Source organism: Lissotriton vulgaris, chromosome 9 (assembly GCF_964263255.1).
Source record: "Lissotriton vulgaris chromosome 9, aLisVul1.2, whole genome shotgun sequence".
Taxonomy (NCBI): Eukaryota; Metazoa; Chordata; class Amphibia; order Caudata; family Salamandridae; genus Lissotriton; species Lissotriton vulgaris.
Genome location: NC_141697.1, coordinates 552,140,036 through 552,154,829, shown reverse-complemented (window position 1 = coordinate 552,154,829; position 14,794 = coordinate 552,140,036). Strand labels below are relative to the sequence as shown.

Below are 14,794 nucleotides of genomic sequence, written 5' to 3'. Positions count from 1 at the left end.
AAGTACAATATCTCCTCTTTTCCAAAAACACATTCATCCCCATTCAGGGTCATTCTCTTGACCCACATTCTCAACAATACTTAAGGTACTCATAGATTATGTTCTTTAAATATCCCTTTTCACCTGGCACCAAACTCCTCCTCTGAAAAACTAAGGTAGCTAATACTAGCCAAACAGGATTCCTAAGAATTTGAACGCTCCCTTTAGTGGCACAAATTATGTAATTTCTTGTGATTCAGGATGTGGATGGATCTGAAGATGAGCTGACTCTATATCATTCGTCAAGGAATACATTGGCCAGACAACGTTGTCGTCATATCCACAATGTAGGGCTGAGAAAATGTGTCCACAATTACCTCTTTATTGAGCCCCTTTATACTTTAGGGAGTGCTTATGCTGCTGAAAGCAGCTTGGCAAAAAGATTTGTTGGCAGTCAGGGTGGGGGCTGGCCTTGCATATGCAGGAGAGGTATGGCAGCACAAAAGGCCTTAGAGGACTTGACAGTGCTTGACTGCTTGTCTCCCTGCACAAAAAATATCACGGATCGGTGAGTGTGTGGGGATAGGAGCAGTGCAGGGGATAATACAGCCCTTCAGCAGGCTGACGAGTCAGCATCCCAATGGTTGACTGTTAGAAAACCATCCTTTTTCCCCTTTCACCCCCATTTTTTGCAGAATGATACTGATGTTAACTGACTGTACCCTGGGCTCTGCTAGCCTGGCCCAGGGCCAGTGTTATGTGTAAAAAAGTACCTGTAATAGGGTAAACTTACAATTGACAATGACAGAACCTATAAGTTCCCTGTAAATAATAGGGCAAGGGGTTGCATTCTACATATAAGTCCCTAGTATACAATGGGACATGGAGGTTTAGAGGCCCAACAGATTTTCTGCACTTGCATGTAGGTGCTGCTGTGTGCCTGCTGTCCTTTTAAAGGCCGCCCTGCCTTGCGCCCTGTCTTTAAAAGTAAATTCCCACTATTGGTATTGACAGAGCTTCTAAGTCCCTAGTAAATAATAGGGCTGGAAGTTCAAACTATCAAATGTCCCTAATATGTAATAGGGCAGGGAAGTTTAGAGGACACCAGATTTTCTGCACTTGCGTGTGTGCACTGCTGAGGGTCTGCTGCCATTTTAAAGGCAGCCTGGCCTTGCAGACTGGCCTTGCAGACTGTCTTTAAAAGTTAATTGTGCGCAATCTCGAATTTGGTTGTTTGGGCACTTGAAAAGTAGTAATTTATCTTATATGTATACTAGCAGCCCGTCCCGACGTTGTCCGGGTATGATTTGCTGCCGGCCAGTAGTATATTGTTTTGTAGGATTTTGTTTTGATAGCATTTCTTATCTGTGACAGGCCTGGGAAACACTCCGATTCACAGTGCACGGCTGATGCACTTAAGAGTGCGCGTTCAGTAGTGTGTGAACTCGAGTTTCCCTACTTTATTTTTCCTTGCAATATTATATAGCGCAAACTCGACAACATAGCATGAGCACAATTTACATTACAGAAGAACACATTCATTTGTGGTAGGCACGGGGAGACAACGCGATTTGCCTGGAATCACAGGATGTTGAGTTGATGCCGAGATTCGAACGTAACTCCCCAGCTCTAAAGTTCGCAATTCTAGAACTTGTGGCGGGAGGTGTGTCTAAAAGTGTATGTCGGTGCTGGCCATCAATGAGAGAGACCTGTGCATTTTTCAAATGGGTGGTGAAAAAATATGAGTATGTTGCTGGAGATGTGGGCCGCCGTGCCACCAATTTACTTACCGGGGAAGGGTAAACACCCATTATTCCACAACTTTCTTTCCGCATACCATCACTCCACATACTTTCATTACGAAAGTACCATGACTCCGCAATGCCATTATAACGCATGGCATTACATTTTATATGCTTTTACCACTCATAAATTTACAACGAAATTCTTTGTAAATGCATGAATGGTAAAAGCATGTTTTTTTAAAATGTTTGGATAAGGTAACTATGGGTATAGGGGTATATGTTTTGGGGTACTGAGGTATATGTTTTGGGGTGTTTGGGTATTTTAAGGGTTCAGATATAGTTTTGGGTTATGGGGTACAGGGGTAGTTTTAGGGTTTAGGGATAGGTATGGGTTTTGGGGTACAGGGGTATTTTTAGGGTTCAGGGCTAGGTTTGGGTTTTGGGGTATAGGGGTATTTTTAGGGTTCAGGGGTAGGTTTGGGTTTTGGGGTACAGGGGTATTTTTAGGGTTCAGGGGTAGGTTTGGGTTTTGGGGTACAGGGTTAATTTTAGGGTTCAGGGCTAGGTTTGGGTTTTGGGGTACAGGGATATTTTTAGGGATAAGGGGTAGGTTTAGGTTTTGGGGTACAGGGGTATTTTAAGGGTTCAGGACTAGGTTTGGGTTTTGGGGTACAGGGGTATTTTATGGTTCAGGGGTAGGTTTGGGTTTTGGGGTACAGTATTATTTGTAGGGTTCAGGGCTAGGTTTGGGTTTTGGGGTACAGGGGTATTTTTAGGGTTCAGGAGCAGGTTTGGGTTATGAGGTACACGGGTATTTATAGGGTTCAGGACTAGGTTTGGGTTTTAGGGTACATGGGTATATTTATAGGGTTAAGATGGGTTGGTGTTTAAGGGTGTTGGGGTATTTTAAGGAGTAAGGGTGGGTTATGATTATGGGGTGCAGGGGTATTTAAAGGGAGCAGGGTGGGATTAGCACAAAATATGAGACATGGCATGAAGGGCGGAACGTACCACACGCCCCCAGCGTTTGTCACGCCCCCAGCACACGCCCACAGAACAACGCAGGCACGCCCACATGGGACTACTTTGCTGGCACGGTTCTTTTACCTTTTATATGTATATGGTGGGCGTCTGTATGCCTATGTCCTTCTGCTGCAACTGCCCTTTCCAACGCTGTATTGGGTGTTGTGATTGGTGCTGTGGTTCCTGAGATTACCCACCTCAAAGGTTTGGGCTCTCTCTTTATTATATTAGTATAGATATCCTTTACCAACAGGGTCTCCTCTGGGTGTCCCAGGGGTGGGGGTTCATGTAAGTATAACCAGGGGCCTTATAGAAGATGTTTCATATGCCCAGGTAAGGGAAAAACTGTCAATTTCATTTTTCCCCATTGCAGATACTTAGCTCCATAGGCTAACATTACAAAATTTTATTTAGTTATAAATTATGCTAGGAAAGGAGTAAAAAATATAACTCAAGGACTTAAAAGATTGGTGTTGATAAATGCAACAACTTGCCACTGTTGAAGTTAATATAACTAGTACAGAAGAGAAGTCAAGGAAATTACTATTCTGTAAGGCAAAATTTAGCTTTCTAGTGGTCTCTGCTAACTGGTCAGCCTTAACAGGCTTAGCCAGGCTGCTTTAATTAGGTGATAAGTGGCCTGGCCAGAGCAGAGGCTATCTGACGGAGAGATCTCTGAAGCTGAAGAGGATGGGTTCTGAAAAGGGGCTGGGTAAATCAAACTAAGCTCAAAGAGAGAGCAGATCAGTATGGACTGCCAGGCATACCTACCCCCACATCCTGTGCCCCAGCCAGAGGATACATTTAGGACAGGAAAGAGCGGAGTTCAAGGGGAGGAGAGCTAATGGAAATGAGGCAATGAGCCACACTTTGGGTCGGTTTATCTAGCTCTTACTCCTCTGGAGAAAATTCATCCATGTTGGATTTTGGAAGTGCAGTGCTTTGTGGGACAAGGAGATGCCACACTTTAAAGGAAGTTGTCATGTTTTTGGGTGGCACCCATCATCTCATTGGACAGAGGTGCCCCGCTGCTTGTCACCAGAGAACACTGAATAAATATCTGAGAGCTGCATAGTCTCTCAGATCTGCTGCCTGAAACTACAAGGAAAAGAAGGACTGCCCTGCTGGAATCTGGAATCTGGATTTGCACCTAAAGGCCTGCTCTCTTAATGAGCGTTCTCGCAGCACAATCTGATACCACAGCCTGGGGACAGTGCCTTGCTTCAAGAAGGATTAAGAAGTGGACTCCCTGCAAGCTACAGGTTAACAGAGCCCACCTGCATCATCTCCACCAAAAGTGGACTTTTAAGGATTTGGTCAGGTGCATTGTGGGAATTGTGGTCCAGACATCCAAGAGACCATCTAGGAGATGCCAGACCTTTTATTTGGTGATTGTAACACTTTGAACCTATGAGGAGACCTTCAGGTATCACCTCCTGAAGTTTGGAGAACTTTGAAGAACTTTTAGAAAAAGCTCGATAAGGTACCCTACCAGACCCCCAAAGTCAACACAACTACCTTCCACCACGACCCAGCCAGGATTTCAGTTTCCGGCTCCGGATATTTGACCTGCGTCTCATGGAAAGTTAAGCCGACGAATCCAGCCTGCTGTGGAAAGTGGAGTGCCGATGGAAGAAGAAGCTCCAGAAAAGTTTCTAAGTGTAAAGGTACATTTTTGACTGGGGCATTCCAATTAGTGTATCCAACAAGGTGCCCATCGCGGTTGGCCTGAAACTTTTAATTTGTCCCAGTCAAGGGCGACAAACTGTCCCAGAGTGGTGCTATATGTTTTTAAGCACTATAAAGTGTTTAATCTTTAAATATTCATTTCTCCAGTTCACTACATTACATTTTTGCCATTTTGGTGTCTAAAATATTTCCTGTTTTTATAAATTGGTGTGGGATTTTTATTGTGTGCTGTGTCATACTTATTTGATATACTGGTGTTTTTAAATGCTTTGGACTCCTGTCTCCTACGTTAGGCCTGACTGCTCATTGTCAGCAACCAAGGGTTGAGCAAGGACCTTTACTGGACCCTATACCATGTTTGTGATCTTATTACTAGTGGTAGGTGCATACTTAGCCCTCTCAATAACCCACTTCCCTAAAGCGGTGGCTTATGGGGCAGCAGGGGATCCTAAATCCAGGGAGAGGGGAGGTAGCTAAGGACACTTCGGTAGGTGCAGTGCTCATCAGCTGGAAGGCAACTTGGGCATTGGAGCGCAGGGTGGAGGTTCCTGAGGATATGCCAGGCATTAGGGGTTGGGTGGGGCTAAGGCATTGTGGGTGACATTTGAGGTGAGGGGTAGACAAGGCTGCCTTTTTTCAGCTCAGGACAAAAAGCACGTGGCAGGGGGGCAGGGGCTATGCCTCAGTCAGGAGCTTCAGCGATGCCAGGGGGCGCACCTGCATTAGTCCAAGCCATTTTGGACTGGAGTGACGAGGCAGAGCCCGAAGGGGAGGTGAGGGAGCATAGCAGGGGGCTGATATATTTGAGGGATCGTTTTCCCCCAGAGACCTGAGGGTCTAACCATTATAAATGTACACCAGGAGAGGCAGGGGTACAGTGGTGGCCAAGAGGAGGCACATTTCCACAGGGGTTTGGACATGAATGGTTCAGTGGGATGGGGTGCAGACAACATGAGTGATCAAAGGGACAGTCTGGGGGGTGATGGGGTAGTGGGAAGGATGAGGACGAGTGAAGCAGGTGGTTGCAGCCTCCTGCGTGGCAGCAGGTAAGAACAATAAATGGAAGGACGATAGGTGGATTAGCGTAGTGGCTGGGAGGAGAGCTGGACCAGGATGAAGGGGGGGGGCCGCTTCCAGCACACTGGGCCTTGCTGATCATTTTATTGTAGGTTACAGGTTGACAATAGATCCGGCAGCATCTAGTGTGGCTCCACCACCACGGGAGGAAGTGAGGGTATGGTCTAGTGTGGCTGGCCTGATGACAGCAAGGGACAACAGCAGCATGACGTTAATGGGAAGATCTAAGTGGCCTTCTCATCAGCAGTGGGGGAAGATCCGGTGTGGTTTTCAAGTAGATGATGGAACAGTGACCGCTGCAGGAGTGGTGGGACTTACCTTACTTGAATGGCAAAATGCAGAGTACGAGTGGCTGACACGCTATTGTGAAAGTGGGTGATTAGAGCTTGGTTTCAGATTATGAGTAACAGGAGGTTGAAGAAAGTAAATTGGTGGATGGAGGAAGAGATAGTGAGAAAGACATGGGGCAGGTGCAGGTTTAAACATTTCTCAGTTCGTTTTTTGCATGACAACGAGAGATGAAAGCACCGAAGGCCACACAGAAGGAGATTGTGGAGCATGGCAGGCAGGTGGAACAGCAAGCTTTGGTGCAGGTGCCAATCCTGAAGCCAAGTAAGCAGGTCACAGAGGTGGTGCGGCCCATCAGGGTGTCTAGGGATGTGAATACAGGGTGCGGGAAGTACTTGGGGGTGGGCTTCAACTACAGCTAGGGATGTATGGGGTGGACTGAGATGTGGGGGCAGATGACAATAAGGAGACCATGGAAAAAAGACGGAAGGGCAGCCTACATCTAACATGGAGAAAAGTGATCAGGATCAACTGGGGAAGGACAGTCAAGACAAAGACAAACAGGGAGACAATGACAAGGTAGGACAGGAAGAGAAAGAGATGATGATAAAAAGAAAAGCAAAGAGCTCAGGATAAAGAAGCTGCCTTATATGAGAATATCAAAACCATTGGGGACGCACTTGATAGCTTCAACAAAAGTGAGAATTTGGAATGGGGAATACATGGAGGTCTTTAAACTGCTGCATAGAGAAGTAAAGGCTAAGAAAGGATCAAAGGAGGAATGCAAATTGGCAAAGTGGTCAAGGGTGCCTTTTACTATTGAAAACTGGACGTCTGCTTTTCTTATATATGCCAGTGTTTACTGTGAGAGTTGTGTAGCTTTGTTCAAATATATGGACGTTATCAGAAAAGCTTTCATTAATTTTGGCTGGTGTGCTTGGGTGCGCTATTATGAAGAATTTTAAGCAAAGTTGGCTGAAGATGCAGAAGGAAAGTTGGGGGAACTAGACAGTGACCTATGGTTACACATGATGGGACCAGCACAACAAGCCCCAACACTATTCACGGAAACCAGCTTGCCACTGATATCTTGGCTCATTTATGGACGCTCCACCCAAGGAGAGATAGATCTGTGGGTAGAGGTCAGTCAGAGGTATGTGCTGGGCCTTCAACAGGGGGTTCTGCAAAAGAGAATATTGTAAATTTTGACCTGAATGCTTGCAATGTATTGGAAGGGATCGGCTTACCCAGTGCGGGGGACAGGTCAGGGGTACACAGCGGTTTTCAGAGGTACAGTGGAAGCAGCCAAGGGGTGGGAGAAGAGGCCCGAAGGGAGCAATGGGAAAAGGCTCTTACGCCAGCTAAGGTATACCGCTTGGCTCAATGGTGACAATGGTATGGGGAGAAACATGACAGCCAGTCGCTACTAGATGTATTTACAGAAGCTTTTGTGTGGGCTACCAGGGATTGCGACATCGAAAGTGGGTGGAGAATCTAAAATCAGCAAAGGAATATCTCCATGTCGTGAAGGAGAAGTTGGATAAAGAGGCGCAGGAGCAAGGATGGCAGGCCCATTTAGGGATTGGCCATTGGACAAACTGATCATGTCACCGATCTGGTGGTCCCAAGCAAAGAGAAAGAGCAGTTTTGCCTTATACAGCATTTGTCATGGCAGGAAGGACAGTCAGTGAACGTTTCATATCACATGATTTGGCAGCAGTGTCCTACTCCTTGGTGGATGTGTCCATTGACCTGGTCAACAAGGTGGCCAGGAGGGGGTGCATAGCAAAGAGTGACATAAAGTCATCATTTCGCCTGCCGTTGGCCCATCCCGTGGATTTTGAGTTCTTGGGGATCCAGTTTGAGGGTAGTTGGTATGTTGACAAAGCCTTGCCCATACGTTGTTCCATTTCATGCTCCCTTTTTTGAAAAATCTGTTATTTTTTACAAGGGCTGTTCACCTTTGTGACAGATTGTTTGACAATGATACAGTACCTAGACAACTTCTTTGTGGGACAAAATGGCTCTGCGGATTGCCAAAGGATGCTGAACATTTTGCAGGAGCTCATGGGTGATAGGGGTTCAATTGACGCACAAGAAGACAGTAGGTTCAATTACAGTTACATTTTTGGGGACTGAAATTGATGCACAGAAAATGGAGGCACATTTTCCATAGAGAATAAAAGGGCTATGATTGAGTTCATTGACATGATGTTGGAAAATAACAAATTCACAGTGTGAGATGCAAGTGTTGTTGTGGCATTTGAACTTTGCATGTCACTTGGTGCGGGCAGCAAGGACGTTTTGCAGGTGCCTGGTCCTGGCTTTGTTCTGCCTGACTCTGCCTCACCACATGGTATGGTGGAGGAGGACTTGAGAATTGGCAGGAGTTTCATGGAGAAGTTCAATGGTATATCTTTGTTAGGACTGGGGAGGAACTGGAGTGGAATGTTCAAATTTACTTTAATGCAGCAGGAGGTATGGCGGTTGGACTCTACTGGTAGGGACAATGGTGTGCAGAGTGGTGACCGGAGGAGTGGCAACATGGAGGGAGGAGCATTACATTCTTGGAGTTTTTTCCATTGGTAGTTGCAATACCATTCGGAGTGCTGAATTCACTACCACAAGAGTGTCATTCCATGTGGATAACATGGCAGCAGTGCATATTGTGAACAAACAGTTGGCCAGTAATGTGCAAGTCTTGAAGTTGTTGTTTGTGTTGGCATGTCTGAGATGGAACATTGTCTTCAAAGCATGCCAAGTAACTGGAATCAATAACGACATAGCAGACGCGTTGTCTCATTCCCAGTGGTCACGGTTCAGTGGTCTAGCTTTGGTAGCAGACAAGGGCAAGACACAGATGCCAAAGGAATTTCAGCGGATCGGCAGCTGAGGATGCAGCAGGGTCACTGGCTCAGTTGACAACGAGGGCATACAGGTAGGATTAGCAAGAGATTTTGGTGTTGGGGTAAAGAGGAGAAACTATAGAGAAGAAGAGTGGATGAGAAGAAAGATCATGGTTCATTTCATTAGGGTATGACAATGATTAAACGTGGATGACCCAGGGTGGCGATTTCTGAAAAGATTTCAGGTGTGGCATTTGTAGGCTGGTTGTTGTGAGGTTACGCACCCACTGGCAGGTGAGTTAGGGACGCTATTGTTAGAAGGAAACAAAGCAGTGGTTTGGAGGAAGAGAAAGCCAATGAGGTGGTCAGTTATTTGGATACTTTGCCAAAGGTGTGACATGTCATAGCGGAATATCTATTGTTTTCTTTCTTAATGTGTTGCATGTTGTTTAGGCTTTTTTGAGCATCCAAATTAGTGAGACAGAAGGTGGGGGTGCTCTGGTGTAAAATGGATGTGAATAGGGCAGGTTTGGACATATATAGCAGTAACTCTAAGACAGATCAAAGGGGGAAGGATTGTGTGGTGCTGTTGGGAGCATACCCCCGGCAACCAGATTTGCCCAGTATATTGTGCAAGGAATGGTGGAGCCGGGGGAAATGGGGAGGTCTTTTGGCACAAAGATGGCTCCAAAGTGACAGCTTTTCAGTTGCTGGTGGTGCTGCACAGAACTTGGCAGATTAGTCTTGCCGGCGAAGGAGTACCAAAACATTCATTTTGAATAGGGTCTGCCACTGAGGGTGGTAGATTGGAGCGGGACAAGGACAGGATAAAGCAATTGGGGAGATGGTCGCCAGAGTGTTACAAGAGGTATGTTAGAAGCAGGGGGAAGCACAGCATATAATGACTAATTGTGCTATTGTTTCATCATAGGTTCCATTCATGGGCTGGCAGCTGAGGGTTTGACTGTAGGGATTGCGGGACACTCCTTCGTCAGTTGGGTGGAGAGGCAAGCAAGTTTGCGTCAACATGGGAAGAAATTGGGTTTAAAGGAACATGGGGTGAGAGTGAGTTGGTGTGAAAAAGGGGGAATGATTTTGTAAACATTTATGCCCCAGTTGAATGTTATGGTCAGGGGAACTGAAGCAGCCCTGGCAAATTTAGCCAAACCAGCCCCCGCCTGGCACGTAGCGAGCGAGCATAGCGAGCCCGAACCGCTACTAGGGGAGTTTGGGGGGTTCTCCCCCCACGAAAATTTTGGAAAAAGACAGACCAAAATGGTGAATTTTACAGCACATTTCTCATTACATATTCAATTATATCAACTTTCAAAGCACAGTAAAAAGTAGATGATGACCTTAAAGAGCACCAGGTTACCCACCCAGTCATATGTACCCATAGACATTCTTTCAGAGAGCACCAAAAATAGACACAAGTAGTGAATCAGAGGGAACAAAGTAAAAGTGAGACCAGCCCCCACATGGTGTGTAGCGAGCAAGCGCAACAGTTTGCAACCACTACTAGGGCTGGCGCTAGTGGTGACATCCTGGTGACATATGTAGTAAAAGGGAATATTTTTAGGCCTGGCAAAAGGTTCCAATTGCCAGGTCAAAATGGCAGTTTTACAACTGCACAGGCAGACTGCAATAACAGGGCCTGGCCTTGACACATGTTTAAATAGGCTACTTACGTGGGTGGCACAATAAGTGTTGCAGGCCAACTAGCAGCATTTAATTTACAGTCCCTGGATACATGTAGAGCCACATTTTTAGAGACTAACAAGTAAATTACATTTGCCAGTTTTACCATGTTTAAAGGAAAGAGCGCATGCACTTTAGCACTGGTTAGCGGTGGTAAAGTGCACTGAGCCCTAAGAGACAACAAAGAAGGCTTTTGATGTAATAAAGCAGATCAAACCTGCATTTATTTTGGAGAAATCTTAGGCCAGCAAGGACTTATCTAACCATGTCTCAGCAGTCAGTATGAACAATCACGTATCTAAAAAACACTTCACAGGGGAGGCCTGTAGAAGACTAGTGATACAGCTCATCATCCTTTAAGAGCATCTCCTCATGCAGTCCCAGTATCATTTTGAATGTTTAACACAGGAGAGAGTTTACGGATGCATATTCTTTAAAGTTCTTTTCAAGTATTCTGAGTGTTATGTGAAGCAGATTAGCAGATCCGTATGTCCATTTACTTTGAGGAGTTAATAATTGGCATATCCCACTTGGGTATGGTCAACGGTGATTAACCCAGTTGTCTATGAAACAGGAAGAGTCCTTTTTGAAGGTGGCTATGCAGGTTGTCAGGTGAAGGTTAGGGCGGTAAGTAGTTCCAGAATCTAAAAGAGAACGACTGGCTCGTTGTGTACCATTCTTGACTGAAGGTGGGGGTTTCAGGACCAGACATTAGGCATTTCTGGACCTCCTATTTGCTCCAGAGATTTTCAGTTTCTCTCTTAGATAGGAGGGTGAAGAAGGGTGCAGTGCTCTGTGCTCGGCATCCTTGTGAAGCACACTATGTTCTTGGAGTTAGAGGGACAAAATCTCAATGTCATCTGTAGGTTGATCAGAAGGGATTGTACATATATTTGGAATTTGGCTGGGGTGGTTATGTTGGGTCAGAGGGACTGATGATTAAAGGACAAACATGTCCGTATGGTTCCTGTAGTTTGTAAATGTTCAGAGGATGAGATCAAATCTAATTCTATGTCAGGACCGGAGGCTCCGATTATGCTTTCTCATTTATTTAATAGAAATGCTCAGCAGCCAATTAGAAAACAGTAAGAAAAAACAATACTACAATACCCATAAATACTTAGGGTATCACATGACAAACCATAGAGTAACTACTATAAAATGCCCTACAGAGAATACCATATCCTCTTTCTTTGCTGCTCCGCAGCCAGTTAAGTGCTTTTGACCCTTTCTTGCATTGTACTTGTTTCTGCTAGTTTGATATATTGTACAGCCCGAATTTACATAGTGACTCATTGTGTTTGCTGCCTGTATTTGCGCTCTTTTCGCGCTGTCTCTTGGTAGTTGTTTAGCAGCTGTGCTCGTGCTGAACACGACGGAGACCTGCGGGGTGTTTTTCACCTTTTTTGCGCATCCTCGGCGCTCCTCGTTTTCGGCTCGTTGCGGGGAGCGTGCGCTCGCCTCCCCTGTTTGGGCGCTTTGCGCCCGCGCCTGTGTCTCTGTGGAGTGGGAGTTTGGGGGACAGTGAGAGGCTACGCGCTTGCATTGCGTAGTCCTTTCTTTCTGTTTTCGGCAGGTGGCTATTCCACGCATGCACGGTGGCCATTTTGTTTGTTTATCTCCGTTTCCACACGGAGTTTAGCGTCGAAGCAACGCAATTTCGAGCTTTTTGCCCACAAGCCTGCTTTTTCGTCCCCATTTACGCCCAAATTGCACAAAATTATTCTTTTGGGTTGTATAATTGGCATAGGCTTTGCCTAGAGTGGCAGTTTGCGGCAAGCCCTCCCTCCACTTTTTACTTTATTTGTTCATGTCAGGTTCACACCTGTTTATTATTGGCTTGCTTTAGGGGTTCATAGCCACTGCCCCAGATTTTTGCCTTCGGCATTCCATTATTCCTTCCTCTTGTGGGCATTAATTTTACACTTGGTGTAATTATGGAAGAGTATTATGAGGAAGATGACTATTATGATGAGGATGCTTCTGGTTCCATGGATCAGGATTTAGTTGAGGCTTTGGACCAGGGCGTTCAACATTCTGTAAATAAAGCACTAGTTCGCGCAATTTAGCCCTTGAAGCGCAATCTGTCTAATTATGCCTTGCAACAAAGCTAGTTGCCTTCAGCTTCAGGGCGTGCTTCTTCTTCAAAGTCTCCCCACAATCCTCATAAGTCTGACTTTCTTAAACTGGCTAAGGTATTATCCAGTGAGCGTTCTGGCGTTAAATACTCCAAGGAGGCTTTGGCCTCTCAAGTTCATCAGACGGATGATGATGACACGTCCTCTACCTCATCTTCGGATCGAGATGGTGCTCCGCCTTCTAAGAAAGCTCGTAAGGAACATTTTGATGATGCGCCATCGCATCCTCAGCTTCTCACATTCGAGCCTACTGATATTGGTCACCCCAACTCCTCCTCTTGGCTTCCGTCCCCAGAAGTGACAGAGTATGTTCAGGCGCATATTCGCCAGCCCTTTGAAAAGGATGTAAGGGCCCACCTTCGGTCGGAATGTCCGCGTCCTGACTTGGCAGACAAGTTGGCTAACACGCCGGAGGTAGACCCTACAATGGTGACATATCTTTAAAAATATGCTAAGGACCTGAAAAAGGGTATTGACAGAGCATGGTGCTCCTGTCAAGATAAGTTATTGGATTTGCTGGGCCCTCTTACGAAGATTTTAGATTTGGGTTTTCGGGCCAAGGAATCGTCCTCTGTTGTGGATCCGGATGAGTTGATTGAATGGTCCCAGAGGGCTATTTGTCAGCTAGGGAATGCCAATTTTGCAATGTCCTGTGAGCGTCGTCGCTCCATTCTACTAAAATTGGATCCCAAATTGGCTGAATTGTCCTCGTCTGAATCAGGCCCGTTAGCTCAGGGCTTGTTGTTTGGTCAGCCATTCCTGAAGGAGTTAACCAAATTTGTAGCTACCTTAAGTGGGCTGGATAAGGCTCAATCGTCTCTTCGGAGGGCATTTCGCCTGGCTTTTGGAAGGGCGGACGATATAGGAGACGATCGTTCAGCCGTGGGTCTAACCAGAATTCCCAACGTGGATATCAGTCCCAGCAAGGAGGAGGTCAGGATTCCGGTTACAACAATGACAGGTCTTCCTTCTATCCCTCTCGCAAAGGGAGAGGTCAGTTCAAAAAAGGACGCTACGGTGGTAACCAAGGAGGACATCACGATTCCTCGACTTCAGGTGAGATTGATCCCTGCTTCGGAGGTTATCTTAGGGGGCAGGATTACATTTTTTCTTCCAAATTGGCATCTGATCTCCAGCAATGAATGGGTATTAGAGACTGTCCTGGGTTACAAGATAGAGCTCTACAGTTCCCAGCATCAATCCCATCCTCCTACGCCCCTGGTTTTTATCCTTCAAGATCAAGAGTTCATTTCAGCAGAAATCGATTCTCTTCTGCAAAAAGGGGCCATTCTTCGGACTTCTCGCCATCCTCAGGGTTTCGCAAGCAACGTTTTTCTGGTCCAGAAAAAAGGGGGCGGGTCCCGGTTAGTTCTCAATCTCAGGGATTTCAACTGAGGGGTGGACTATCGCCACTTCAAGATGGAAGGCATCCATCTTCTGAGAGATATTCTTTGGGAAGGGGACTGGATGGTCCGGCTCGATCAGAAGGAAGCGTATTTGTCGATTCTCATTTATGGTCCTCATCATCGGTTCCTGCAGTTTCAGTGGCAGGGGAGTTGGTTCGAGTACAAAGTTCTCCTGTTCGGCCTCTCGTTGGCACCTTGGTGCTTCACAAAACTTCTGAGGCCTGTTGTATAGTCTCTGCGAGCCAGGGGTGTTCGTCTAATCATCTATCTGGACGACATTCTCATCATAGCGCATTGCCCTCAACTGTTGATGACCCACTTGGGATGGTCCATCACTCTTTTACAATCTCTGGGTTTTCTAGTGAACCCTCGGTAATCTGTTTTCCCTCCCCTCTCAATCGATAGAATTTCTGGGTTTCCAAGTCAATTACCTCTCTTGCTAACTCCTCTTGCCCAATCAGAAGATCAGATCCATCAAGAGGGAGTTGTGTTTAGTTTTATCCAAACAGAGTGTATCGTTGCGGTCTATAGCTCGGATTGTCGGTCTGTTCCTTCCTCGATTCAGGCAATTTTCCTGGGTACTCTTCATTACCGGGCACTTCAACGTTTAAAAATCCGTCATCTCCAGAAAGGCCTTCGCTGCTCAGATCTGGTTCCTCTTTCAGAGGAAGCGAGGTGGGAGATGCTATGGTGGTTGGAGCACATGGAGTCTTGGAATGGACGAGCCCTGTTCAGAGCGACCCCGGAGGTGGTCATAGAGTCCGACGCCAGCCTGTGGGGATGGGGAGCCCATTGCAGTCAAATGTGGACGGGAGGCCGGTGGTCTCAGGAGGAATTGTCTCTCCATATAAATTGCTTGGAACTTCTGGCGGGATCTTTTGTGATCCGTTGTCTATCTCCGCGCA

At 46.2% G+C, this 14,794-nt stretch overlaps 1 protein-coding gene and 1 pseudogene across 1 annotated transcript in view; one reads left to right on the top strand and one right to left on the bottom strand.

Moving 5' to 3' along the window:
• LOC147691769 (solute carrier family 22 member 6-A-like) overlaps positions 1-14,794 on the bottom strand; it is a 557,304-nt gene that overhangs the window by 344,177 nt on the left and 198,333 nt on the right. The gene's annotated exons all lie outside the window — the stretch shown is intronic.
• On the top strand, positions 12,283-13,878 carry LOC147691770 (uncharacterized; annotated as a pseudogene).